The sequence below is a fragment of the Rousettus aegyptiacus genome, unplaced genomic scaffold (assembly GCF_014176215.1).
Source record: "Rousettus aegyptiacus isolate mRouAeg1 unplaced genomic scaffold, mRouAeg1.p scaffold_m13_p_1, whole genome shotgun sequence".
NCBI classification, from domain to species: Eukaryota; Metazoa; Chordata; class Mammalia; order Chiroptera; family Pteropodidae; genus Rousettus; species Rousettus aegyptiacus.
Genome location: NW_023416284.1, coordinates 14,607,793 through 14,620,971, shown reverse-complemented (window position 1 = coordinate 14,620,971; position 13,179 = coordinate 14,607,793). Strand labels below are relative to the sequence as shown.

The 13,179-nt window shown below is 43.5% G+C and overlaps 1 long non-coding RNA gene across 2 annotated transcripts in view; it reads right to left on the bottom strand.

Moving 5' to 3' along the window:
- Positions 1-13,179, bottom strand: part of LOC107501030 — a 59,632-nt gene that overhangs the window by 29,844 nt on the left and 16,609 nt on the right. For both annotated transcript variants that reach the window (XR_004953764.1, XR_004953766.1), the window contains exons 4-5: positions 5,966-6,090; positions 5,275-5,350 (exon numbers count right to left, since the gene is read on the bottom strand). This is a non-coding gene — a long non-coding RNA (uncharacterized LOC107501030). The remainder of the gene's footprint in view (positions 1-5,274; positions 5,351-5,965; positions 6,091-13,179) is intronic.

Here is a 13,179-nt window from a genome sequence, read left to right as displayed (position 1 = left end):
AACACATCAGAATGAACCAATTATAAATTAATTCAGGCTGCTGTAAAACTTTAAAGTGTGTACTAGTCAACTCCACAAATTGGACATGTGCCCTCGAGAGACACTAAAAAGAAAAATCCTTAAAGAACTAAAAAGTTCTTTTTTAAGCCTGTGTTTCCTCTTTTATGACAAATCATTATGCCCCAAATCTTCCATGGACAGGTGAAACAGGTCCTAATTAAAAAGGCAGTTATCCAAATACATACATAAATCACAAAAAGGAAGCAAAATGGTTTTGACATGCTTATACAATTAAAACATGATAATTATTCTTTAGAATAATAGAAGAGAGTGTGGAAGTTTGAATGGAGCTCAGTGTTTGGGCAAACATTTCAAAAACTGCTTTCTATCTCCACAATTTAATATAAATATCTGAAACCACCTAACCAAGTCAATGACAAGAGCCAGTTCACTAACTGCAAGGCATTTTTCAGACAACTGGTCAACTAGATAAGTTTTTCCCGCATAAAACGGATCAGGAAATATAAAAAGCATTTCATTTTGCCACTAAAGAAACAACACAGTGTCCAACATTAGGGTCTACCTGGGTAAGCTGTAATACAGACATATCTTGTAGTATTATATAGCACTTAAAAACCATGAAGCAGAAGTTACTTATCCACACGACCAATAAACATAAAAAGATGCTCAACTTCATAGTAAATCAGAGAAATGTACATTTAAACCTAAAGATACATATTTTATAGGATTCTCTGTAGTAAAAAAAAAAAAGAAAAGAAAAAGACAATCTAGGAACAACCTAAATGTCCACCAATGGGGGAATGATTGAATAAGTTATGGCATACCCATACCATAGATCTCTATAAAAAGAATGAAGTAGAGCAATATGCATTAACAAGGAAAGGTGTTCACTATGTATAACGGATTATTTTCAAAGCCACAGAATAATATGTATAGAGAAGTTTTCCTCTTAAATTTCAACATCTACAGATTCGCAGAAATAAAAAAATAAAATAAAATAAAATAAAATAAAATAAAATCTCCAGAAAAGAGAATACCAACTCTTCCCTCCACCAACAAACAGATGGCATCGGCTAGGGTGAAAGGCTATTTTACACTCACGTCGTGAACAGCTCAAAGTCTATTACTCTATTGTGTTGCCATCCTTGTGCCCAAGTAAATTTTCCTACATTATCAACCCCATAATAGCCAATAAGTGTAAATAAAGCCAGTGAGAATTTTGAAAGTACCACTAAGATGCAAACGATTACAAAAGAAACAAGTGTAGAAATAGTATTTACTTTGCCGCGGTGAGAAAATGAGGAATGCAATGTTGCATGTGCATGTGGACGGAATTGTCACTGTGGAAACAGTTTTAAAGAACAAAAAAATAAAGCGTGCAATACAGGAAAAAAGCTATGCCTAGCCAATCAAAAATAAGCAGGAAAAAACATAGTGAAACTGCTGAAATGGACAAAAATTTTGCTCTGTGGAGAAATCATCAGACCCAAATCAGATCTCTCTCAGCTCATGTCTGGGTAAACAGTGGTAAGAGTTAATTTAAGCCTGAATTTAAGTCAGCCCTTGAGAATTTAAGGAGAGGGAAGTGAATGAGCCCCAAGACCAAGAGCACCCCCACCTGAGGAAACCCCATGTATCTGTGGACTCACCTCCCCCACCACAGGTTTCCACCCCAGGCTACAGCTACCTACTTCCCACACTCAGGTGTAAGACGCCATGACCAGAGGTGGGATGGCAGGGCAAAGAGAAGAAAGGTGGCCTTGTGATTATTTTTCTTTAGTTCTAGAATCTGTTTCCCTCTGGCTTCCATGGTTTCTCCAGGGTCGATTTTAAGAAACGGGGCTGGCAACCTAAGCTAGTTCGTCATCTAAGCTTTGGGAGCTCGCTGTGTCTTTTAAAATTTTGTTTTAAATTATTGTCGAAGAATAATTTTCATGCAGAAAAAAATGCACAGGTCTTAAGTGTCCAGTTTGACGAGTTTTGACAAATGTATAAAACAATAATACCGATGCCTAAAAGAAGATGTAGGACATTTTCTTCATGAACCTTCAAGAACCTTTGCAGATCAAGCCCCTTTAGAGGTGACCACCGTTTTGATGTTTACAACCGTGTGTTAGCTTCTACCTGCTCATGAACTTTCATATCAATGGAATTATACAGTATTACTCATTTGTATCTTGCTTCTTTTGCTCAACCCTAAACATAGTTTTAAATCTAAAAAAAGGGTTCACTTTTGAAGATAGGTTGGAGGGTGGCAAAACTCATCTAGCTGAAGCCCTTGTGTCAGCTAAGTTCCATTTACGCTGGGGGTATCCCCACTTCACTTAGCATGTACCCCGCTCTACTTATCTGGGTAAAAAAAATATCTGGAATGATGATTTATCTTAACACAAAAATATACAAGGAAGCATAATTGACTGCAAATAATATAGCAAACACTGAGTCCATGTAAAAAAAAAAAAAATTGAGTATCACTCACAATCCTGGTTTGTAATTCTCACTCTGAGTCCCCGAGGGGCAAGTAGAGAAACTCCCTCCCCTGGGTTCTTGGCTTTGTGCCATTTGCAACTTTCTTACTCCCTGACAGGGCTTCCTAAATTTCCCAAAAGTCTGATCTCACCCTGAAAAACCCTTTACACTTTTCAGGTGCAGGGGGAGCCTTCCAAATCACATTCCGTTTACTAGAATTTTCTTTTCAACATTTTTTTTTCCCCTCAAAAGAAACTTTTTCCTCCTGCTGGGAAAAAGAAGAAAAAAATCCTTTCAGTTAAGAGGTCAGTGACCATGACCTCCAGAAATGGTCCCCAACAAATAGATCTGTGGATATACAGAAACCTCCAAGAATTCCCACAGTAACACACCACAGGGCTTTGCTTCTGTGGTTTGTGTGCACAGATGAGATCTCGTCAACAGACAGAAAGATTTGTGGTTTCAACAGTTAACATGTGTGAAAGGGAAGGACGCCAGCTACCTCTGCTTGGGGCTCCCATGTTCTCTGCCCACATCATTTCCACACTGCCCATCTTGCTATTCATCTTGGACCACAGCCCCCTTGTGTCCCACGGTGGGCCCCTAATGTACCCTCAAACCCTGCCCCAACGACTTCTGTCCCTAGGCACCAGTCACATGGGTCACCCCCGCCCAGGGCTGTGATCATCACATCACTTAGACACCCAGCTCACTCTGGTGGCCCCTCCTCCAGGCTTCTGCTTTGAGTTCCCCAGGCTATTGCCAACTCCTTAGCAACTTTCAAAGATAAACAAAGGTAGACCTCAGTTAAAACAGCAAAAACAAGATTTTTCTCAGTAACTGATACTTTGGAAATTGCTGAGCTCTGTTCCAATTTGTGCAGGGCATTTTAAAGGGAGTCTAAGAGAGTAGGAAGGGGAAGAGACTGGGAGACAGCACTCTATTCTTCCTAGTGGTTATGTTTCAAAGAAATGGCTTTCAGCTACTTGGGAAAGACCCTCTTGAGTTGTAAGAGATGCACGTACATCTCAAAGAGACAAAGGAATGAATTGTGAGCCCTTTCTTACAAATGCCCTAAGGAAAGGAGGTCAGAGGCATATAGCCAGGTGTTGGCTAGAATAAACAGTAAATTCTTTTGATAGCCCTGAGCAGTCAGAAACTCAAACAGAGGCTAGGCATCCCGGGATGCTGCCTCAGGCTGCTGCTGGAAGCCACGCTAGGGGTTAGTCAGGTCTCTTGGTGCAGGGGTTTGGATGGAGTCTTCATGTGCCAAGAGTTCTTGCAATTCTCACTACCCATCACTCGGATCCCCACCCTTGTGCTCCTGAGCTTGCCGCTGCTACCCGCCTGTCTGACACCACCTCTACGCTTGCCCACAGCTGCCAACAGCACCACCACCGATTGCCACTTACACATCTACTCTGTTGCTCACCTGTCGGCTGCTGGCAGGGAAAGGACTCAACTTTCTCTGTTGCTTGGGCTCTGGATGCTACAACTCCCCCCTCCCCCGCCCCGTGTAACCGTGAGCCGCCACCACGATGTTCCAGTTACAGCACACTTACCCTGTGCCAGAGCTCCTGCTCACATCCACCCACGGCCCCATATCTGAGCTTAGAGGGGCCGGATTCCTTCTTCCCCACTGTCACCTCTTCCCAGAACGCAATCCACATGCAGATGAACTCACGAGGATTTGCCCACCCCATCGCCACACCAAATACACTCAGGTACATTCCATGCCCAAGTGAGAGCGAAGTTCAAATTATTCCCCCATAGGCTCCTAGGCCTATGTCAATAAACAGCTCTAACCTTACAACAGGTTTTATTTTACAATGTTACCTGTGTGGATTTTGCTCCTGAATCCTTCCCCTCATCAAGAAGCAGCTAGGGCACATGAAGCTCACCCTTCCAAAATCACGGACGATACAGCAAAACAAAGAGTCTATTCATACCTTTGAAATTTATGGTCAAAGCCATATTTAAAAGAGGGAGGGGAGGGAAGGAGAGGAGGGTAGTGGATTTTACAATCTAGGTCATGAAAGATTCAGAGCATAGAATTTATGTCTCAATAAATTCAGAAGAATGTTCAATAAAGTAAGAGCAGTTTTTCTAGCCCCAAGATTGAGAAGAGAGCAGGGAAGTTTAGGCGTTGGTCTGTCACTGAAAAGGGGCCATCCTCAACCCCAGGTCCATTCTCGAGAGCGGGAGTGGAATCCACAAAGGCTCACTGAAGACCCAAGAGCAGAGACGACCAGAAGATGTACCAGTTAGTTTTTGAAGTTCAAGTTTTGCGCCCCTCATTCGCATAGGCCTCTTCCCAAGCTTTATGCCAATTTTTATATCAGTAATTTTTTTATTTTCATTAGAGGGGGCCCCAAGAACCATATAAATTCCAGGATCTGCCCCCTAACTCCTGAGCAGAGCATGGGGAAGAAGCAGGCCAAGAAGACCTAAATCTGCCATATGTAGAAGCAGCCCAGACTAGCCCGTTGGAGGATAAGACCATGAGGAGCAGTGACCTGCCAGGTGACTGCAATTATAGAGTGATCCCAGGCAAGACCAGCAGAAGAACCCTCAAGCCTTGCCCAGTACAGCCCAAATAGCTAACCCACAAAAGCCTGAACAAATCATATGGTTGTCATTATAAGCCACTAAGCCTGAGAATGGTTTACTACACAGAAATAAATAACTAATACAGTGAATTTGGGCAAAACTTTAATTGGAAAAAAGAAATAAATAACATAATCATTTCTATAGCATGAGTCATATTTTTAAAGATGGACATACCTTTGTGTTCATTACAAATACAGAGACGAAGTCTGGAAGGTCATGCAAGAGACTGAATACTGGTTGGAGAGGGGGGCTGTGAGGAAGGGAAGCATATTTTTTACATGTTTAAGTGCATTGCATTTATCATAAAAGGAAATTCCCCAAGTATTTGAGTATGTAGCAGGCACTGTACTGGGCATTAGGATCAAAAAGTAAGCGAGACATCGTCCCTGCCCGCAGAAAGCACCCAGCCTAACAGGGGCAGACATTTAAACAGACCAGCTGAGTGATGCAGACGCTGCGATAGCAACCTGTGTGGGGAGAGGGAAGCCACAAAGGAAATGACCAATTCTACGGGGCAGGGTGGGCAATGAGCACCCCGAGGCCGATTGAAAAAGTGCTCGGAGGAGGCTTAAAACTAAGTAAATGCTTGTTGAGTAAAATGGGAGAGGATCCGAGAGTAGGGGCAGAGCGGGTGGCATTTCCCCTCTCTGGGTTTCAAATCTTCGTCTCTAAAGTGAACGAATTGGGCTAAATTTATCTTGGGGGTCACTTTCAGTTCTGAAACTCTAGACCTTTCTCCACCTTCTCTCTGCTCAGGTGGCATGTTCCTCACACAGTAAAGATTACAAAACTAATACCACATCTAGGGGGAGCTCAACGTACGCACGGAGCTGTACATCAGGACTCAGGGGTATGAGTTTCTTACCCAGACTTCTGCAGGCAAATACTGTTTTGTGCTTCTGTGATTTACATGCCATGTGTGGATTTCGGATGTCAGGTGGTAGGGAGGAAAAATTTTCCTATACCCATCTTAAGTTCTCAGCTGGGGCCCTGTAACAAAAGACAGATTAACAAGAGAACAAACAGAACTTTATTAACATGTATATCTCAGGTATATATGGGAGAAACGCAGGGATGAATAACTCGAAGTGGCGGCTTAGAACTCAGGCTTATGCAGCATCTTCAACACAGAACAACACATTTGTAGAGAAATGGCAGGACAAAGAAATGGTTTTAGGCTTCCAAGGGAGCCGGTATAGAGAGCTTTCCCTGCATTTGCTCTTTCGTAATTGCCTTCAGCTCAAAATAATTCTTATATTAAAGAGGCATATTTTGGGATGAAAGATTCCGGGTTCCTTCACAGTTTATGCGGACCAGCCATTTAACTGCAGATGAAATCACTGGAAAAAATTGGGAATTACAAAATGGAGGAACGTGTCTCATTCTAGCACTGAAGACGACTTCCCAGAACTTCAGCAGCACCACGCAGTGAAATGAAAAAGATCTCTGGAGTCGGCCAGTCTGGATCCAGCTGTGTGCTCATGGGAGAATTGTTCTCTCTGAAACCAATTATTCTCTGTTTCTCCATTTACATGTTACCCAAACGTAATTGATCCTCCTTGGGCCAACCCAAGACTTAAAGTCAGTTTCATACTTAATCACCTTAAAACACACACACACCCAGACACACGCACACATCCAACTTCAAAGGCAGAGGTGAGTAATGAATGTTTTTTCTGAAAGTTTTAAGGAGGGAATTACAGTGCATATTACATAACAAAACTTCCAAAACAAATCTTGGCTGTGTAGGGGTGGAAAAATAACTTTCCCTTTATACTTCTGAATTCTTGGCTGAGACCACTGTAATAAAAGACAGATTAAAAGAGAAAAGCAAACAGAAGTTTATTAACATGTATATCTCATGTACGCGAGAGAGATACCTAAGAAAAATGAGCGCCCCAAAGAGGTGGCTTGAGAATTAATAGAGAAAGGGGAGAGAGAATGTAGGTTTCTTAGGGGCGAGTACATGATTTCTAGGAAAGATGAGTTGCCCTTTAGAAGAATACATGGGAGAGACGACAGTTTGTGACAAAGTTTGTCTTGGTGTGCTTTGGTTACAGAGTGGGGTAGAATTCCCCCCCTCTACCCTTTCTTTGTTCTTACAGCTAGACTAACAATAAAAGCTAACACAAGAGTAAATTAACAAGAGGAAAACCAATTTAAAATTTGCACGCAGGAGAATCACAATATGACGCTTAGTTCATAAAACTAGGCTCAAAGAAATGACAAACTGGGCACCTTTTTAGACTTCATAGACAAAGAAACAAATTTGTGAGAAGTCGACAGGACAAAGAAAGTTAGTGTTCCTTGGAAAGGAATCTAAGCAAGGTTTGGGTATGTCATTAGTGAGGAATTTAAACAAAGTAGTGAATTAGGAAAGAGGAAATAAGTTCGATTATACGGACTTTGCAGCTCTGAGTAGTTTAGCTCTAGCAATAAGGAGTGTCTTCCAGGTGCAGGAAGGACACCTCTTTGTGGGAGATTTGTTTCCTGCAATCGGGAACACAAGGGAGGGTGGAGGTGCCCTCTGGCACTGGCTGCTTGTTGAGTAACCTTAATTCAAAGTGACCAATATGCCATCATGGGAGATGTGGGGCCGGCCTGGCGTGGGCCCCCCACTGTGGCCATCGAACCTCTTCTCTGGTAAAGAGTCAATCTCCTCTGGCTGATGAAACTCCCAGAAAGGGGACTTGTGACAACTGAGCTCCTTTTGGAGGACTTATCTTTAGGCAGAGAAGGGGAATTTAGGGAAAGCCGCTTCAGTAGACCAAAGTTTGGGGTGAAACGGGTCCCGAACTCCGGGTCATTGGCACGTTCTGCTGCCCTTTAGCTCTTTCTTCGACTCTCTCTCCTTTGGCAGCTGCCACAGGTGGTCCTCTCTCCGTCTTCCTCCGCTCTCTCCCTCCCTCTCTCTTCCAGCCTCTCTTGGCCCTCTCGACTGCTGTCACTAAAATGCTCTTGGTCTCAAAAACTGGAGGAAAAGCCGCCCTCACCAAGTCATCGCGAGGATGAAGGAGGCAAGCACGTCGAGTGCCCAGCACAGAGCAGCAGATATGTGTTCCTCTTCCCACCTTCCCTTCTCCTGGACAACAGTGGGCAGAGTCGAAAATGGGACAGAAAAGCAAACTGCCTTAAAGAGAACTGTCGATCACTTAAAACTAGACTGTACTGGGATTTTTCAGGCTGACCCCCTTCTCCCCTACTACATCCTTCCAAAGTCCCCACGATCCAACTTCTCCCAGTCATCCCATTGACCTCCAACACTACACCTTGGGTCTACTTCCCTACCTAACTGCTACCCCACCTGTTCTCAGCCGGCTTCCCTAAGGAGACGGGCAAGTTCTGTTCTCAAATTCCCCTCTGTGTCCTACTCATGAAGCAGGCAGTAGTAAGTAGGGTACAGAGGTCTAGTCCCTGTGAGCCAAAACCAGTTGCGCCCAGTGCTGCCTCAAAATATGCTGTGGGGCAGTTTCTTATAAAGTCATGCATGCATCTACCGTATGACCCAGCCATTCCGCTCCTGGTCTTACCCGAGAGTAAAGAGAGTATACATTCACAAGAGATTTATTTATACACAAATCCACCCAGCAACTTTATTTGTAATAATCGGAAATCGAAAACGACCAGAATGTCTATCAACAAGAGAATGGACAAACCATGGTCACTCCATACAATGGAACCAGCTATAAAAAGGAATGAACTACGGATACAAGCAACCACACAGACGAAGCTCAAAAAATATGCTGACCAAAAGAAGTTTGCCACAAAAGTGTACATGCTAGGTGGTTCTGTTTACGTGAACTTCTAGAAAAGGCATAATGAATCTGTGGTGACAGACAGCAGATTGGCAGTTGCTTGGGGCCAGGGCTGGGGCAGGGGATAACTGCAAAGCAACGGGAAGAAACTTTGGGGGCTGATGGAAGAGTGTTATTTCTTGGTCTCAGCAGTCATTACCCACGTGTATACACTGTATACTTAAAATAGGTACATTTCACTGCATGCAAATTATACCTCAGTGAAACTGAGCTTTCAAATACTGTTCTGTGTCAGCCTGGCTCTCAGAGACAGGCTCTGAATGTAACTGGATTGTAACAACTGAAAGAAGGCACTATCTCGGGGAATGCCAACCCCCATCCTAAATCTGGGTGCCCTGGGGCAGGCTCCCCAGCAGTCTCTCACCCAGGGTCCAGTTTATGCGGGTTCAAGACCTGAGAGAATGATTAGGTTTCATAGCGCAGCTCACCATGCCAAAGGTCATCCTGCTGCTGGCTGAAGGCAAGCCTGAACTATTTCAGGCCCAAAGGCAACATCCTTGAGTGGTTTCTATCTGGAAAGAGTGGGAGATCACCATGGCAACCTGTCCCAGGCCCAGTTCCTGGCAGGGCTCCAAGGCACACAAATAAAGCCATCGGAATGTGGTACAGAGTTCAGGGCGGGGCAACCAGAAAGCTGCCAAGTTTTCATGAAAATCAACAGTGTGAGGCCTCAGCCCCTGGAAGGTGTCACTAGGGAAGCTTCGGTCCCAACAGGATCAGCCCAGGGACATGTAACACATTCTCTCATACGCACGTAGTACACACACACACACACACACACACACACACACACACACACACACACACACCCTGCTTGGGGACAGCAGTACAGCTTCTTGGAAAAGAGGCCCGATGAAACCCCAGCTCTGTCTTTAGAGCCTGACAAACAGGGATTCCAATGTCTACAGTCATTTCTTTGTAACCTCAGGCAAGTTTCGGAACTGGTTAATCACATGACCCTCCCCTCCTCCAGGTCTTCGCACAGAGGTCACCTTCTCCTTGAGAACTTCCCTGATCACCTTAGATCAAGTCACAGCCTCTGCATCCCCCACCCCAATCTCCAGCTCTGCTTTATTGTTCTCCATGGCACTTAGCACCACCTAACACACAATATATTTTACCGATTTATTGTTAAGATGTCAACCAAGCATTAAACCAGGCTTTGCTAAAAAAAAAAAAAAAAAAAAAAAAAAAAAATGACGACGTTTTATTCAAAGGTCTTAAGCTAGTGAATTGCAACTTGGGAAACACTATCAGGCAATTCCCAGCTTGTTCTGAAGAAAAAAGTTGGTAGTAAAAAGCACGTTTTTGAGAAGACTCAGTCCTGCATTTTTACTTTCTGATTTGGTCTGGGATGGCGATCTTCCAGATGTCTGGGGGTCTAGACACACGGACATTCTTTCCTAAGTTCTTCAAAGGGTTCTCTATAGGATTTATGTATCTCCAGGCATTGACATACAACTGAAAAGTTCAAAGGTTTAGGTTGCCGAGCGAGTTAAAGTAAAAAAAAAAAAAAAAAAAAAAAATCATTTCCCTTGTTTTTAACCCACTCTGATTTCGTATCAGCTTCACTATAGTGACTCCATTTTTATTTCTTCCCTCTTTCCTCAAATGTCAGCTCCATGAGGGCAGGGTTTTTTTTTTTTTTGTCCGTTTTGTCCATGCTCTATCTCCAATGCCTTGAGCAGTGCCTAGCGCATAGTAGGTGCACAGGGAACATTATAGGGACTTCTCTAAACATCTGCATTCTCATCAGCAAAGCAGGGGTTAACATGGGGTTAATGTAGGAGTTAAAGAAGCCGGTTAAGGCTGTGGGTTAAGTGTCCAGCCCTCAGTGGGGAGGGGGGGGCACTAGTGTCATTTACAGTTAAAGCCTTTCTTTAGCACTTTGGTCCACATTTCCACATTTAAGAACAACTTTCAGAGGATCTTACCTTGCCTCCCTGACCTCTAAGCCCAAGAACTTACTCGTGTCCCAGTTTCGCAAAACCACTAAATGTCACAAACAGGGGAATCAGAGATTCAGTCCACATAGGCATTTTCCTGTCTCTAAATATGTATTAGGAGACTGAGTATATGAACTAACTCATTCATAGGAAAACAAAGTCTTCAACAATGTAAAGAGAATTTGAATGGGCAAAAAAATTATTTGACCTATAAAAGGAGAGAAGAGGCATTTCTCGCATCCTTCCCACATACGAGGTGGCGTGGTAGGCACCTGACATGTCTTGTGTGGTTTCATCTTTGTGTCGGTCTTACAAGGGAGAAATCTGGGAATGAAGAAACTGAGGCCAAGAGGTCAGGACAGCAGCCTGAGACCTCACAGCTTTAAGTAGTAGGGCAGAAGTTGAACTCAGAGTTGATCAAGCCCCAAAGCCTGTGCTCTAGCTGTCTCAAGCCACCTTCTTCGGAAACTCACTTGGTAAAAGGCCTCTCTGCCAAGATAGGAAGGTTAGATATAGTCTCTGGGCAATTCTAAAAATAAAAAAGCAACTGAGTATAAATATGTGGGAACTACTAAGGAAAAAGGAATTATTTATGTCTCAGATAAATCAGAAAAGCTACAAAGAGGAGGTGGCCCTGCTTCAGGGACTTTTATTTCTGGTTTATTAACTCATCTTTGCAGAGGTTATCACGGGCTTTTGTTTCTAACACATGACAATGAACAGCACATTCTATTCACATGAGTTTTCCATCCTGTCATTTTTCAGCAGGTCATTCCTTTGAGATCCTTTCTTTTTATTTATAGTCTTTTGCATCATTTCATTGCCAGAACTTAGCATGTCCTGACAACAGCCACTTTCTGAATGGCTGGATTCTCTAGCACCATAAACCCTTAAGAAAGCAGAAAGCATGGAATTTGGATCCTGCTTAAACCAACTCTTCATGACTTGGTTCAGTGACTTCACATAGGTATCCCGAAAAGTATTTACACCATGGAAACCAATAAATGCTATAAATCAAGACTTTTCTCCCCTAGAGAGCCTGTTGTTAAAACAGTGCACCAACACATACTGGCTTAGATATTGTGAAAGAACAGAAGGAATCCTGGCTAGAAGCCAGAAAACTTGAGCTTTAGCCTGGTGTAATTACTAATTCACTGTAAACCTTAGGCAAGTCATTTCAACTCTTTGCCCCTCAGGTTCCTTATCGATTAAATGTAGGGAGACTGACTAGATTCAAAAACCAGGATCTCTATGTCTTGAGTTATTTCCCAAAAAGAAAACAGCTTGGAAATTCTTCAAGCAGTTTTCAATATTAAAAAAAGAAAACCATGCATGAATTCCCCTGATAAGCCCAAGTAGGTTAACTTAATAAATAAATTGTGTTTGATAGTTAAAATCTTTCCAAATCTAAAATCTGAAACCCAAGGGAAAGATGATAAAAGCAGTCAGCCCTCTGTTCCCTTCATTGCAATGGATTGAGCACCTGAAATGGAGCAGTTACTATTGGTCGCTGACATTATCATGCTGAAGAAGCCCAGGCCCTGCCCCTATGGAACCTGCAGACTGAGGAGGCAGACAGACAAGCAGGCGCGCATCGTAATGCATGGGATTCATGTACCGATGGGGTAAGAACCAGGCTTTAAGAGAGCATACAGCAGGGGCACTATCAATGTGGAGAGAGTCGAGAGAGTCAATTGGCTTTTTGGGAAAAGGGATGTCTAATGGGGATTAAAGTCCGGACGTCAAAGACAGTGGAACCAAGGGAAGTCAGTCATTTCCAGAGAGTGGCTGGAAAGCATGGTACAAGTCGATGGAAAGGCACAGAGGGCCGTGTGTATCAGGTGAGGGAGTTAAGGATTCATCTTCAGAATACTGGCAAGCCATTGAAACGTGTAAACGAGGGAGTTTTAGAAAGCTCCTTTAGGCTGTTGCATGAGGAACGAATGGAAAGGAAGCAACACTGGAAGCTGGGAAATCAGCTCAGAGGCTCTTGTGGCAAAATGAGAGTCTTGTGACCCGGGGTGGAGCATGTGTTGGTCTCCCGAGGCTGCCATAACGAAGTCCCACAACCTTGGTGTCTTACATAACGGAAATGTGTTTTCTCAGTTTTGGAAGCTAGAAGTCCAAACTCGAGGTCTTGGCAGGGCCATGCACCCTCTGGGACTCTAGGTAGAATCTTCTTTCCTTCCCCCTAGCTTCTGGTGGTGGCCATCAACTTTTGGTGCTCCTTGGTTGCCAATGCCATCACTCTCATCTCTGCCTCTGCTGTCACATGGTGTTCTCCCTGTGTGTCTGTCTGTTCACATTACAAGGACACC